The sequence below is a fragment of the Lissotriton vulgaris genome, chromosome 3_1 (assembly GCF_964263255.1).
Source record: "Lissotriton vulgaris chromosome 3_1, aLisVul1.2, whole genome shotgun sequence".
Lineage (NCBI taxonomy): Eukaryota > Metazoa > Chordata > Amphibia > Caudata > Salamandridae > Lissotriton > Lissotriton vulgaris.
In genome coordinates, this window is record NC_141689.1 from 2,092,602,391 (window position 1) to 2,092,618,688 (window position 16,298).

At 44.4% G+C, this 16,298-nt stretch overlaps 1 protein-coding gene across 1 annotated transcript in view; it reads left to right on the forward strand.

The window, feature by feature from the left end:
• Nucleotides 1–16,298, forward strand: part of LOC147728850 (uncharacterized) — a 70,412-nt gene that overhangs the window by 1,874 nt on the left and 52,240 nt on the right. The gene's annotated exons all lie outside the window — the stretch shown is intronic.

Sequence of the window (16,298 nt, forward strand, 5' to 3'; positions counted from 1 at the left end):
AAGACCCCACGATGAAACGACCGGAAAACTCGTAGTGGAATATGTGAGGGATGTGGACAATATTGAATGCTCGGGGGGGTGTGTGGGTGAACCGAGTTTGCAAACTATTGACTGCTCCAAAGATGGTACAGATGTTAATTGTATAAATATTGCTCTAAGTGAGGTTTGTGATTGTGGGAAGCAGGATGATCTACCGCCTATGACACCTAATGACAAGGGGATTTGTGTAGAAAATATCCTGGAGAGATTTTTGTCATGGAATGTTGCGGGGTTGGGGGCAAGAATGATGTCGCAGGATTGGATTGACTTCGTAACCGGGTTTGAAATGTGCCTATTTCAGGAGACATGGGCATGTGAGCCAATCCACTTCCAGGGTTACTTAAACTTCTGCATACCGGCAACGAGAGGCCACAGGGGTAGACCTATGGGAGGCCTTGCAGTCTGGATTAAACAAAACTTAAATGTAAAGGCAAAAACGATTGATCTAGGTTGTAAGGATATCCAGTTACTGAGATTATCTGTAGCCAAGGGTTCAACAATAGATATCTATAATATATATGCCAGGGGCACGAGTTCAGGGAATTCTGTTACCCTAGAAGTACTATCCGCTTCCCTTGAATCCCGGTCACTTGGAAACAGTGTAATTTTGGCAGGTGACTTGAATAGGACATTCGAGCCCCTAGAACATACTGCATTCCCAATAGGACTAGAGGAAGATGCCCTTTGGGACATCCCCAATCTAGACCTCCTACCAGTGAAGCGGTGGACTAACGACATCTTGTTGTTGAATGCATTATGTTTGGAATACGGTTTGAGGGCCCTCAATGGCAGGACAAAAAGTGATCAAGGTGGTAGTTGCACATACGATAATGGACATAATAAAAGCAGGATTGACTATGTCATCTGCAGTCTTGAGTTATGGTGTGGCGTGGGTGACATGGAAATTGTGGCCAGAATAGAAAGCGACCACAATCCTCTCTGTGTCTCCCACTCATGGTGGAAGGCCGCACGAGCCAACTCAGTGTCAGGTAGTGGGAGCGTACCTGTTATGGCCAATGACTCAAGAAGGGTGAAATGGCCATATGTCCTGGCTAATTTGACCACCTTGGAGTCTATTAATTTGGAGGTTGACAATGCCATTGCCGCCATGGAAAGAGTAGACCCTGTACTACCAGGCTCTGTCCAAATAACTGACATACATGAGACATTTTTTTCTCTGTTAAAACCGCATTTCACTAAACCTCTGAAGGCTAATAGGAAAGTACCAATCACAATTCCAACCTGGTTCAACAAACAATGTAGGGTAGCTAGGCTGGAGTTGGGCAGAGCACTCAAAAGCAGGGACAAGGCCTCGATTAAAGCTACAAGGAAATGTTATAATGACAGTATTCGAAAGGCTAAGAAGCAGTGGGATGAGGAGTACTGGGAGGAGCTACTGGAGGCCTCAGGTCAAAGGGACTCCAGAATGTTCTGGAAAATTGTGAAATGGGGAAGAGGGGGCGCCCCCAATAATCCCGACAACAATGTCGATGAGGCATTGTGGGTCGAGTATTTTAAACCCCAGTATGCTGAGTGTAGGGATATAGTGGCTAAAGAACCTATCCCTATGGTATTTTGCAAGGGTGATTTTTTTAACACTAAGGATGCGGAAATTGTAATCTCAACACTGCAGGGGGGAAAAGCCCCCGGGCTGGATGGAATCCCGTCAGACATTTTTAAGCATGACAAGGTTAAGTGGGCAAAATATGCGACTTTGTTGGGAAATGGCTTGGCTAAAGGGGCAAAAATCCCCAATATATGGAAGGGGGCCATAATTATACCGATTTTTAAAAAAGGCGATCGGTCACTCCCAGCAAACTATAGACCAATAAGTTTGCTGGCTACTATACAAAAAGTAGTGGGGAAGATGCTTGTCGACAAACTTATGGCCTGGGTAGATGACAATAATGCCCTATCCCCTTACCAGGCAGGATTCAGACGTGCAACCAGTACGGTCGACCAAATTTTCCGCTTCACCATGCTGCGGTGGGGGACTGTACTCCTGGGTAAAGGCAGCCTTTATGTAGCATTTGTAGATCTAAGGGCTGCCTTTGACTTGGTGCCCAGGTGCACGCTGTGGGAGGTTTTATCCAAAATTGGGGTTCCCCTTGAATTGCTCTCGCTGATAATGCGTCTCCACGAGAGCAATTATGCCAAGGTCCAGTGGGGGAGGAATGGGGAATCCACTACTAACTTCCCGGTTGAGCGGGGAGTGCGGCAGGGTTGTGCAATGGCACCCCTGCTGTTCTCCCTGTTCATCAATGGTATCGTGGACAGGATGTTGGACGCAATGGTTGACGCACCTTCGTTAGCGGGCATCAGAGTCCCAATTCTGATGTTCGCGGACGATACCTTGATTGTGTCCAAGACTCCGTCGGGCCTGCAGAGAGCCCTGAACATTTTTGACGCATTTTGCAAAGAACGGGGTCTTGAGGTGAATGTAAATAAAACCAAGTTGATGGCCTTTGGGCATAAGCGCCAATCTCAACCTAGGGTATTTTTGAATAATGTTAAGTTGGAGCTAGTAAATGTTTTTACATACCTCGGGGTTGAGATCTCAAGCAAACTTGGTTGGGCAAGACACATAGAGAAGGCGCTGTTGAAGCATCGGCAAATTTCAGGAGCCCTCAGGCTTGAGCAAGTAAAATCTAAGACCAGGCCCATAAAACCAGTTCTTATGGTTTATGACGCCAAAGCCTTGGGCGCAACCCTTTATGGGGCCGAAGTCTGGGGCTTTGAGAGTCTTATCAACATTCAAAAATCTGAGAACAAGTTTTTGAGAGGGATAACTAGTCTTCCCCAAAGCACCCCCTTAATACCGCTTGTCCTTGATTTAGGTAGAAAATCGCTCAGGGACCGAGCCCGACTGAGGCCAATCCTTTATTGGAGACGGCTTTGGACAACCATGGAAATAAGGCACTATGCCGAGGGCTTCCTAGCATTAGCCAAATTAGATGTTTTTCGCAAAATTAAATGGCTAAAAACGCTCAAGGACGTTCTTGCGGAACTTGGGCTCTCCAAATTATGGGAAAACCCTCTCGGGGAAGTATTCCCCAGTAAAACCAACATTAAAGAAATATATTGGGATTACATAGATCAGAAATTATGGAGGAGCGCAACCTCGGATTCAATGGGGGGAAGATTCCTGGAAATCAAACAAAGCCCATCCCTGGAAAAGTATTGGGACAGCATAACTGTCCCATTAGACAGGAAATTATTTTTCCAGCTAAGGGCGGGCTCTCTCCCCCTGAGGTGCCTGACGTCCGGCTGGAGAACTAGTGGTGGTTTGTGCTGCCCGTCATGTGGGGCCCCCAATGAGAATATTGCACACTTCCTGTTTATATGTGAGTCCTATGCAATCCCAAGGAAATCATGGTTGGCTCCAGTATGTAGGAATCTTGGTGTCCGAAGCGGTGTGGAGGGGCTGAGAATTATCTGTTCCTCCACTGAAATGCCCATCGTAGTTGGAACAGCTAAATACCTGGGGTGGGCATGGTCCATAAGGAGGCGGGCTCTACTCCCCAATGTGTTTTGAATTCCACATTTTTATATTTGTTTGACTAAACCTTGCAAATATCTACTGGGTGTTGTATATGAATTTTAACTTCAAAAAATGCGGGCAATATGTATGGTATGAGTTTTAATTTGTCCAAACTTTGGGAATGGTCTGTAACGCGGAGGTTCCCATACCTCAGCATGCATTTAGTATTCGCATAGTATGAAAAAGCTTATTTTATTCCAATTGGTAAAAATTTTAATGCTTTGGTATTATGTATTTTTAATTATAAATTGTTGTTATAGAATGCTTGATGTTTTAAAATGTATGAATTTATATGCCAGTGCTTTTATGAGTGTATAACTCGAATAAAGCTTTTTCAATCAATCACTACCCGTAAACTATCCACTCAATTATGCATACATCATCGATGCAAACTCCGTTCCTTTTGCTCGAATCCCTGGAGTGGGGGACAGAGTAATTCCAAACATGAACAGGAGAATATTTTTAATAGCAGACGCACACATGGGTTTGGGTCTACGGCACAGAGAGATCAAGGAATCACTGACTGAATTACAATCAGTATTCTGGTGGCCGGGAATGAGTGTAGAACACCAAATATATGCAAACAACTGTGAAAACTGCAATAGGGATCGCAGTAACGAACCTTGCTACCGGCTACCAGTCAGAAAGAGCGTAACGCTGCCTACACCCCATCCTGCGTCCTATTAATAGTTAAGACGAAATACACTTAAATAATGAGGCCACCAGCGCTCGGCTGACGCTAGAACGGTTATAAAAGATTCGCGAGTCCATATCGGCACATACGCAATTACCACGTTCCATTCTGACCAGGGTCCTGCTTTCAGCTCTCGAGCCTATAAGGGGGCCATGGCCAGCATGGGAATTGGGTTGCGGTATTCTTGTCTGTCGCACAAGTGTGGTAGAAAGAAAAAACCGGGATATAAAGCAATCTATAACAGCGAAGGTATTAGGTTCAGGCGCTGGGTGGGTCAAACATTTAATAAGTGTCCAGACTAGTCTTAACAACATGCCAAGAAATTCTCTAAAAGGTTTCAGCCCATACGAACTATTGTTCGGAATTAGAATGAACGTTCAGGACCTCGATAGTCAGATGTCAGTGGTACAAGAAGAAACAAAGCAGTTTGAAGTAAAAGACCGTTTGGCTGTTTTACAGGAACTGAATGAAACAAGAAAATCATTAAGCAACATAAAGTTAAAGCAACAGCCAAATACCACTGACGAGGCACCACCCGCAACAGCCCCAGCAAGGCCTGTCTGGATTCCAAAGATTGGGGATCTAGTCAGAGAAAAGATCGCGGTTAAGAAGGAATTTGGGCCTTCTTACAGAAAAGCAGTACCTGTCTTAGCAGTCACCGGAACAAGATCAGTTGTGCTACCGCCCCTTGCTGGTAAAAAGGAGAACAGAGTCGTGTCTATCGATCTGGTAAAACCACAAGCATGTGGCCTATAATCAACAGTAGGCCCAGTGGACTCCCAAGAAACAACAGAATACCCAAACTTGCAACAATCCAAGAGGTTCAAACTGAAAGACTAATCACATTCGATCAGCCTGCAGTGCACAATGAAGGACTATGCAATAATGCCATGGAACTCGTGCCTCTTGAAACACAGATTGAAACAGTTCGTCAAGAAACAACACCAGTCTACAATGATGTGGCATCAGAAAGTGCTATTGAAAAAACAATCCCATCAATTGACAGAACTGCCTCTGGTTATTTCATGAACTTCGACAACTTCTCTGAAGATTTAAACGACCCCGAAGTGATGCCAGAAACAAAAAAGTATTCTGAAGAAAACACAACAGGACTCCTTCAACAAATCAAAGAACTATATCTGGATTCACCGTTGATTGAGCATTGGATTATCTCAGGGGTATTCATACTCCTACTATGCCTAATTTTAGTTTTAATTTTAGGGAAGTTCATTACAATTGAATGGACACAGCAAGTCAGAACATCAACTTAGTCCTGAAACCACACATATCATCCCACGTGAAGAAAAGAGAACTGTCAACAGTAAATGTCACAGCAATTCCAATACCTGGTGGGGTAGTATGGGAGAAAACAGACTATGAGATCTATGGTCCGGTCGAAATCCTGAAGTATCCTCATCAACTAAAGGTTTCCTTAAGTGACTTTGTGACACCAAGTACATTCTCTGATGATTGGGACTTTAACAGTATTAATGACATGATGTCTGATTTAGTAATGTCAGCTAGATTCACAGATCATGATTATTTACAAGGTTCATCTAGTTATGAGCAGTTATTCTGTTACACCCACTATGGGGATCATTACTTGCATAAATCTGCACAGCCTAGAAATGTTTTTATGTATAATCAATGGGAACATTGTTCTACACCACCTAAAAGCAGTTCTAAAGCATTTTTTGAGAAATTCAAATACTTTTCAGGGTTTAACACCAGTGATGCAGAAACGTTTTATTACAAACTGTTAGATAAAACAGGAATGAAAACGATGCTGACAAATTCTAAATTGATATATTCAGAAGCATTTTATGACAAAATGATGACATTTGGTTTTGATTATTGGAAAAATAATATTGAAACGAAAACAATTTGGGGTACAAAAGATTGGCAGGTGCAAGGCATAGAAGCACTGTTTAGAACCTGCATGATACCAGAACAAATGTTATTTTTAAATGACACTGTACACCAAACATCTTGTCTTGGCCTAGCTAAGAACAAAGAAATGAAAACACCGTCTATACCAAAGCCAATAGCTGAGAATACAACTGCAGATAATGAGTTAGACGTGTTACACATTTTACATTTCAACAGAACACATCCTGATTGGAAAAAGTGGTTAATCTGGCCTACAGACACAAATAGCTGTCAAGATAGATTCCTGAATAAAACACAGGGTTTAAAAATGACCAGATTAGACTCAAGATATTCCCAGAGACAACATCCAGGAATTATAACCACATACAGTGTAGGGAAACTCTGCCTAGAATGGCTAACTACATCCACACTGGCTGAAATTAAGCAACACTTGTCTTTATTAAAAGATGGTGCTGATTTGCGCGATTTCATTCTTGGACCACGCAAACAGCGTCAAAAGCGTTTCATAGCGACCAGCATCTATGCTGCTTACAACGAGGCTTGGAAAGTAAAGCAAATTGAAACTGCTGAAAAGATACGAGAAATTGATCGTATTAATTTGGAAAAATCACTTTCTGTGGTAGACAATGGGTTAATGACTCTGTCTTCCAGAATATATTCTTTGGACAATATTGTATCCTCTGCCTTTGATGTGATAGACAGAGATTTGCTAATGTTACAACATGGCCAGTCTCAATTACGCTCTATTATAGAACTAGGCTGGACGCTGCAAAATCTTCGTTCAGGCTATGTGCCTTGGCGTTTAATCAACACAACGTCATTATTTTCCATTTTTAACCTTACTGATAAACAGATCAGTTTGGCACAGAAAGGAGCAGACTATACAATCTTGAGCATCGAGAAACTCGAGAGATTACCATTGACAATGTCAGAGAGCCCTGTCATTGAATGGATAATACACGGAATTATCACAATTCCGATAACAACTTTCCGCTTTAAAAAATGCCTTGAATACATACCTGCTGGCCAGTATGAACAATTGGGTAAGGGATATGTTAAATCCGAATGGAAATTACCATACACTCATTCTTGCTATAGTGACAGCGACAAAAATGTATTTCTTAGTGGTGACAACTGTAAACACTCACTAAGCGGTATACTTTTGTGTCAGGGTATTAATTTACACGGAGCATGTGATGGCAATTCAAACAACCTTTCATGCCACCAGCTAGTCACACCTGCAACTCAGATAGAGCCTTTCTTTATGCAACTCGCAAACGGGAGTTACATTCTAAGAACGGATCACAGGTGCTGTGGCCTCGCGCCCGGAAAAAGTTATCTAGTACAAGTAACGTCCATGGTCAAATGTTGCATGCAAGCATTGTTCCCGAGCGGGCCTCCAGACTTAGTGACTCCCCTCTGGCCTCGTCTGAATCTCTATTCTATACGAATTGATACATTAAGCAAAATGAAATCTGTGCTTTTACAGACAACAGTGCCTATAACGTCATCTAAAGAGACGTATGATCTTCTAGTCGCAAGGACGGCTACTGAAGTCCATGACCTTTTATCAACAAATTGCCCCGTGCATTTCGTACAAATGCTCGACCAACTCCTTAACATGTCTAGTGCTACAAGCATCCCAGGCATATTTAAGACAGTCTTTACGGGACTGCTAACACCCTTCCAGGCAATTTTGGGAATCTTTCCTAATTTTGTGCACTCCATCTTTGGTGGTATTCCACTATTTTTTGGACTCATCGCAGGGATTCTATTTTTGACCCTTCTGCTACGTTATGGCAAGCCTCGGCTCAGACATAGCTCCCATGGGAATGGAAGAAACAATCCTAGCAATGCGCTACAGGGACAGGATAACTAACGTCCTCGGATTGGCCAGGCTAAGAGATCTAAACATGACCTGGTTCCTTTCATTCAGACCGATATGGCAAAATTGCATTTTACCTGTGCTACGGTGTATGCTTTGCGGCGATGAATGCGTGTTGGACATCTGTCTTTCACTTCCATCAGCAGTACCAATGGACGTCGATACTTTGCTAAGTCCAATAACGGCTCACGCATTGTGTTGTCCCCAGCGGCTACCAATCCTGATGACGGCATTCGTGGAGACTCCTGTACTACAGCCAAGTGGTAACAGTGGAGCGAGTGACAAAAGCAACATCATCCAGGTACAACGTTCTGTGAGCAAGGCTGGTCCTGTCTTCGATGACAGCAATCATTCTCACACCTGCCAAGTTTCAGCGCTATCTAATTTGGTTGAACTATCACCTGATTTTGTAGACCAATTCTTTGCGAGCCTGTCTGATACGATGTTCTCACCCATAGAGAAACAATAACTTTTGAGAAGCTTTCCGACACACAGCGTTCCCATGAACTCTGAATTCGGCCTTCAGTTTTGATCAACATAAAACTGCCAGGAGCTTTGGTAAACTGATTTTTTCTTTGAATTGGACAATTTTTAAAAAATATTGACCCTCTCCTTTTGGCACGAACAATTCTTTGCTTAACGTAAAAACTATTCTTAGAGAACAGAAGCTTCACACTTCTATTTCTAAAAACACATCTAGAGACATAACAACATAACACCAGCCTCTAGCACACATATTATTACAATGCATTTTTATGTGATGATTTATCTCGCATTTCTTCTGTCAAAGATACTTCATGTGTAATTCTTTATGCATAATCGTTCATTGATTTCATATGCAATAATTTTTGAATGATTACTATGCTTTTAAAACTACGTACAGTACCTAAATTCCATGTATTACAAGTACGCCTATTTCGAATGCATTTATGTATTTTGGGGTGGGCTATGTTACACCATGTTACACATGCATCTAATTGCTTAGTTTTAGTAATTTTGATGGACATGAATTCGTGGAGTGGGTGTCATGTGCTTATCTAGGTTCCTGATCGATACTGTGACCTTATGCCCCTATTCGGCTATAAATCCATTTATTCCCTATATTGGCATAACCGTTCAAGTGCGATTTTCTGTAAAGTCATCTCTGGCCTCACACGAGCAGAGCCACAGAGCCACATTCCAGCATGACTCTCTGCTACTTCCTTTGCGACCAATTAGTGCAATGACAGAGCAGCAGTCACTATCTGATATTCCTAGATAACACTCCGAGTTCTTCAACAAGATAAAAACTTAGCAAACCTGGAAATCCCCGCTTGCTATGTTTTGATTAGTAATGGAACTCTAATGAGCAACTGATAACTGTCACTTCCTAGTGACATCTTTAATTGACGTCTTATGTCCAGCAAACTTGCGTCAAACCCGGCACCTGTCAGGTATAAATATTACCAACGTTGCCTTAAGCAATGAGCGAACATGTTGCTGATGCCAGCTGCCTGCATGACCCCGTGTTGGTAACAACTAGCACTCTGTCGCTGCAGCCTGCTATCCTGTGGTGGTGAAGCTACTGATTACCATTATCGCCGCTACAGCGCGACCTATGGTGCAGTACGCTTGAGGAGCCGTGCAGCCGTCCTCTGCGAAGACATCCAGCCCAGCTGCCCGCAGACGCTGTCACCCCTCCTTCCTCGACGCGCTGAGAGAAGCCGCTGCCTTTCTCGTGCAGAGAAATCCAGTCCCGGCGCTTCCAGTTTACCCTCGCAGGTGACTGGGATATCGAGAGAGACCCCTGAAGGAGATACCAATCCTCCATCATTCTATTCAGAGGTATGGTGTTGACTAAACCCTTAGACGAGAATTCTTGAAACAAACCTTGGCAAAACCAACTTAACTTAAGCTACTTACTTACTCCCCCTTCTCACGTGTTAGGCTTAGGTCAGGCACACTGGGGTAGGCTTAGTTAGAAGCACCAGTTGAGTATGTTAGCCTAATGTATATATGACTGTATATATGTTTTATTACTTTTAAACCATTGTATGGCTAAGAAACCATATCAATGCTTTTACAGTTCTATTTCACAATACTTATCTTACTGTACGTACTTTTTATAATAACAGTTATTGCAATTGTGGCAATACATTTCTCTTGTATGAGAAGAAAGACTGTTCAATAAATGTTAACCTTTATTGATACACGCCCGTCTCTCTATTCTCTACATACTGTGAAAGTAAACTGCACTAGACTGACTGAGTGAAATCTGTGTCTATTGTTTCACACGACCCTAGAGATCGACTCTTGATCTGAGGAGCAAAGTTGTCATGTTGCACGGTTGTTGGAAAGCTGAATCCCTTCTTGTCTGTGCCAAGGAAGCTGATCACTTCCTATGCAGAGAAGAAAGTTTCCAGTGACCTCTGAGCTAGTTGGTAACACAACCCAATTAAGTTTAGCATAGTCAGTGGAGGCCTGGAATATAAGCAGTTCCACGTCGATACTACTGTTTATGTTATTCCAATGAGCAGGGCCTAGTGGGAAACTAGGAACTACACTACAGCATCCTGGGACCGGTTTCTGGCATTTCAGCCATCATCAGCCGGGCTAGCTTGAATCCAGTGGCAAAGTGAGCAAGGGACTCACGTCTGAGCATACCCTGCCAATTTAGGGCGAACAAAGCGATACAAAAGGGGATGATGGACGGAGCGTTTGTGCAAATCAAACACTCACCCCCAGTCAACTAATCTTGTTCAATCCATCACCATTCTTTAGCTCACTCCGCCACCCCAGTTCAGACATGGCCATATGCAAATCAGTATGACACCCTGCCTCATGGGAACAGTCCAGCCCGAACTGCCAAAGCCATGTCTTCCCTGGACCAGAAACAAGCATCCTGGGAACGGTTTCTGGCATTTCAGCCATCATCAGCCAGGCTATCTTGAATCCAGTGGCAAAGTGAGCAAGGGACTCAGGTCTGAGCAAATTTGTTGTTTTTGCATTTGTCACCACGAGCGGGACAGGTATGCTCAGACGTGAGTCCCGTGCTCTCCATCCCACTGGAATCAAGCTATCCTGGCTGATGACGGCTGATAGCCAGAAACCGGTCCTAGGATGCTTGATTCCGGTCCAGGAAAGACATTGCTTGGCAGTTCGGGCTGGACTGTTCCCATGAGGCACAGGGTCAGACTGATTTGCATATGGCCATGTCGTAACTGGGGTGGTGTGGTGAGCAAAATAACAATGGATTAAACCCAGATCTGTGACTGGGGGTGAATGTTTTGCCATTGTGCAACATTCAGTCCATCAATTGTTGTTTTTGCATTTGTCACCCGAGTGGGACGGGTATGCTCAGATGTGAGTCCCGTGCTCTCCATGCCACTGGAATCAAGCTATCCTGGCTGATGACAGCTTATAGTCAGAAACCGGTCCTAGGATGCTTGATTCCGGTCCATGAAAGACATTGCTTGGCAGTTCGGGCTGGACTGTTCCCATGAGGCACAGGGTCAGACTGATTTGCATATGGCCATGTCGGAACTGGGGTGGAGTGGTGAGCAAAATGACAATGGATTAAACCCAGATCTGTGACTGGGGGTGAATGTTTTGCCATTGTGCAACATTCTGTCCATCAATTGTTGTTTTTGTGTTGAGTCCAGGGCTGCTGTTGACCAAGGGGCTGCATGTAAAGGTCAGGAGGGCCGCATGTGGCCCCCGGATTGTAATTTGAGTATCACTGTTCTGGAAGCAGGTGTTGTGGGTGTCCACGGGTTCTTGCCATTGAAAGGCAAATTCAGATTGCCGGTGAGATACAATTGAATGAAAAGTAGTCTGCTTCCTATAGGAACGACTGATTGGGCGGTATGCAATTTAGCCATTTCTGCACAGTCATCAAGGTGTAATGCCATACTGAGTTCCTCCATTTTATGCGTGAAAACTGGGTGCAACAACCAAAGATGATAGGGGCAGAACCAAGCCTGTACTGGAGTGTGGTGAGGAAAGGTATGCCTAGTAGAACTATATGACCACAGCAGAATGCGCTGGTGCTCTTGATGGGTGTTTCACAAGACCTTTTCGAAACTGCAGAGGGACAGCTACACTTTCATATTGTCTTGAGGTCAGTAGACAGTGATTTTCTGCTTTGTGGTGATCACAACTTACCTGCTCGAGAAAGTAGGGTAGTTGTTCAGTTAGAGAAGTGCTGATTTCCCACATATGAAGAAAACTTTGTTGAGGACTGGTATTACTTTTTTACAAGTTGTGGTCACGAGGAGTTGTTGACCATTGCTAGGTAGGTGACAGAACTTTCCATTAAGGTCTAGATTTGTCTGGCAAACATGATTTGAGCAAGATTGAACAATTTGAGCAATAATGAGACCAAAGATCTCTATGCAGAACTGTTTATTGCAAGACCCTACAGAAATGCCACTGTGTTGGTGACCATGAACCCACTTTGTGCCCAACATATTTTGTTGCATTTGCAAAGCCATGATTATATGTGTATGCTAATGGGCCATAGCTATCGGTGGGGTTGGGAGTTTCTCGCCACTCTAGTGAATGTACAAAAACATTGTTGGGGATCCTAGCATGCATTTTATTACAGTACTTTCTATCTGAAAAGATCCTGTTTCCATGAAGGCCCAATGTTTTCAGACAGGGGACTATATAAAGATGGAGATCGCGAGGCCTTTTTGTGGGTTGTGTGACAGTAGGTGGTTACCGGACTGTAACCGTTGTGGATACTGTTGTTTATCCCAGTATCTGAGATATTATTTAATTAAATTGAGCAACCAAGTTATCCTTTTTGTATATTTGACTATCCAGAGGAAGTGAAGACATACTTTGAAATTGACCTTAAGGGTTTCTACTTAGGTCCTAGTATAATTGGTGCTACATAAAGTGCAAATAAATGTCTTTTTACTTTCTGATTTGAGGTATTGTTTGTCGAGAAAGACTGTATTTATGAATTTGTTGAAAACAAATCTATATTTTACATATACAAGATTACACCCTAGTAAAATAGCCAACTGTTTTGTGGAGGATTCCTCGTTGCGCTTCTTAGGCCATGTCCCTTCTAGAGCTCTCCCTGGTTTTTTCATCCCACTTAAAGAACTAGCAATACTTAAAACATCCCATAGCATTAACTCATGTGGAAAATATACAACACAGTACGGTTTTCTGATGAGGATGCAAATATGCTATGTAGGAGGCTGGCTTAGTATATGGTGTTCACTTATTTAAGTGGAGCACCTTGCACTAATCCAGACAACCCTTATGGTGATTTTAGTGGTCTTAGACAACCTTAGAAATCTCTCTAAGTGGTAGCTGATGGGAGCAGCCTTCAGGCTTAGTCCAGAAGGAGTGTGAAGCAGCTTGTTTTATCAGTACTAATCATACAGTGTAGGATAAGTGAAAAAGAACCATACAGTGTAGTTATAAAAATATGTATTTATTATAAACACTCACTAACACATTGCAATATCTCCTCCCAGGAGATATAATCACAATACACACAATACTTCAGTAATAGAACAGGTAAGTAGCACAGGGAGAGACTAAACCATATACTAATAAAGAGGAATATGAACCATGACCAAAGTCGAGACTGGACCCAGAAGACTTAGAAGAGCTGGGGACCCAATGAACCACCCAAGGTAAGTACCCAGGAACCCCACGAAGGCCATGTGCAGAGTGGAAACACGCACTGCGTGCTCATTCCAAGTCAATGGGTAAGTTGCGGTTGCAGTTTTCAAGAAGAAGGACCCTTCCCAGAGGACCCTGAAGAAACCCCGAGGGAGATGGATGGTTAGAGAGCCACCCCACCCGTGAATACCCCAGGAACCAGGATACTTGCGCCGGGGAACCAGGTGCATAGGTGCGAAGTGACGTCGGGAACTGCCGTAGAGCACAATAGAGGACTTCAAAAAAGATGCTGCTGGCAAAGAAGGTGAAAGAGTCCAGTGGAATCCAAGGGTTGATTCAGGAAGAGAGGTATCTGCAAGCAGAGGGGACAGAGTCTAAGCCACTCAGGAGGGACCAGGAGGCACGGAAGACGAGAGCCTAATGATGTCAGAATATGCAGGAGAGTTGACGGTGACCTTGGAGCTGCAGCGGTGCGGACCAGGAAACAATGTGGAAGGCCAGGAGCCATTCTCGGGCTGTCCTACATTGGATGTCAAGAGCCAGGGGGCGGAGTCCAGCTGGAGCATCAACAAGCCTTGGCAGCAGCAACAAACGTGACAGAAGAAAAAGATGCAGTTTCGGGACCACCAAGGTCCCAGGGACGCACCACGTACATGAGAGTCAGAGCAAGCCGCAAGCAAACAGGGGAACCCACTGGAGCCAAATGTTAAGGCACCAAACTGGACTCAGGCATGCCGCACCTATGGCGGTTATGCCAGTCGCCAAACCCAAAGGATGGGCGGGGCCGGGTTCTTGTGTATTTTGACGCGGCCGACACCTGCCCCACCTCTCACCCTGAGTGGGCGGTGCGGTTTTGGCCTCGGAAGCACTCAAGTGCTTCCGGGGAGCGAGGGGACAAGTCTGAAGCTGGATACTGCCTGTTTCCTCCAGGGAGGCGGGGGTTAAAAGGGGCAGTGGAGCAGCAGTAGCAAGGTCTTTTCCTTCGCTGCTCCACAGCTGGTCCTGCACGCAAGGCTGTCTATGTGACAGATTTCCCTCTTTTTTCCCCACCCACCATCCCCTTAGGCAGCAGTGTTGATGAGAGGAATTTTTTGTGTTTTCCATTGCAGGTTGTCTCAATTGTTTCTCTCCAAGTCTGTTTTGGGTATGTTGGTCAAAGAAATTCCTTACAGGGCGGCGTCATATCGTATTTTATCTGAAGTATCCTTGGTCTGCGGTAAGGTCATGATTGGTGGGCATTTTTACGGTCCTTGGTAGGCATTGCCATTGTCAATGAGGATGCCGGCGGGGGGGGAATTGGTCTCTCATTGAACTCCAGGGGGCGGTTACAGACGGTAGGCTGGAAGGTGTGGGGGGAGGGGAAGTACCACTTCTGGTAGGCCTTTGGGCCAACCTCTGCACAAGCGCATGGGCAAAAAAAAGTTGGCATAGCAACTCAGCCCTTGGAGTAATAATGAGAGTGTAGGGGGTGCCCGGTGGATACAACCTTCTGGGGAACTGGGCCTCCTGCACAAGGTCACTCCAGTAGGAGATGAAGACCTAGCATGTTGTTGGACCAGTCATGACTTTGCCCGTAGGCTCAATCCAGGACACACACAAAAGCAATAATGTATATCATTTAGTTTATGTCAGGAATGGCTATGTATTAGATAACATGTTAAGGGTAGCCATTTGGAATAATGTAAATATTAATGTATACAAATTTAGGTGTACTGATGTAGTGGATTGTTAGACGTGTCTTTTCTGTGATTGTAAATGTTGTAAATATGACATTTTAATTTGTTGGCATGTTTTGAATAAAATACGGCTGGGGTTTTATGACCCCTAACCCAAGACATTGGTTGATGTGCATTTATGCCTCGGGTTAGAGCGGAGGAAGTTGAGACCAGGGGGTGGGGGCAGGTTTTAGAGAGACTGGCAATGCTGGAGAGGAGACTCTACAATACATGGTTATAGAAGATCCTCAAGAGGACCAACAGGCCAGTGGCACAGGAATCACAAGAGGACTTCGAGCAGCTCAACAATGATGCAGGCCCATGGTGCAGAGGATGTGGTGAAGACAAAGATCTTGGTAGAAAGAGATGCTGGAGGCTGGAGCTTCTTGGAAGCCAAAGTCCTCTAGGGAAGAGTGTCAGCAAGACTTGGCAATGGTAAGTCGACGCGGTGCACAGGGGTTCCGGCACGTGATACTGACTTCAAACTTGCTGAGAAGATAGTGCAGGCCTCAAGGGAGTTGCAGAACCACCACCTGTGTTGCTGAGCCTTTCGGAGTCTGTGGGATGTCAGGAGCAGCAGACCGGTCAGCTTAGTTGCGGTGTCTGCAGACGCAGGTGAGTGACTCCTTCACTCCAAGGGAGATTTCTTTGGGTGTCTTGGATGCCCACAGGCCTGGAGAGGTATGTGGATGAAGCACAGGAACAAATGACCCAGAAGACTGGCAGGACGATGAGACCATGAGCAGTAGGATCCTTCCAAGTAAATTCAAGTTATAGAAATGTATTGAGCGCACATGACACCCGGAGGTCTCAAGGCGCTAGTGTACAACTCCACTGGAGCTGAAGGTCAGATGAAAGAACGTTATAGATGATCAAATAGCCAGGCTTTTACTTCCTTGTGGAATAGTT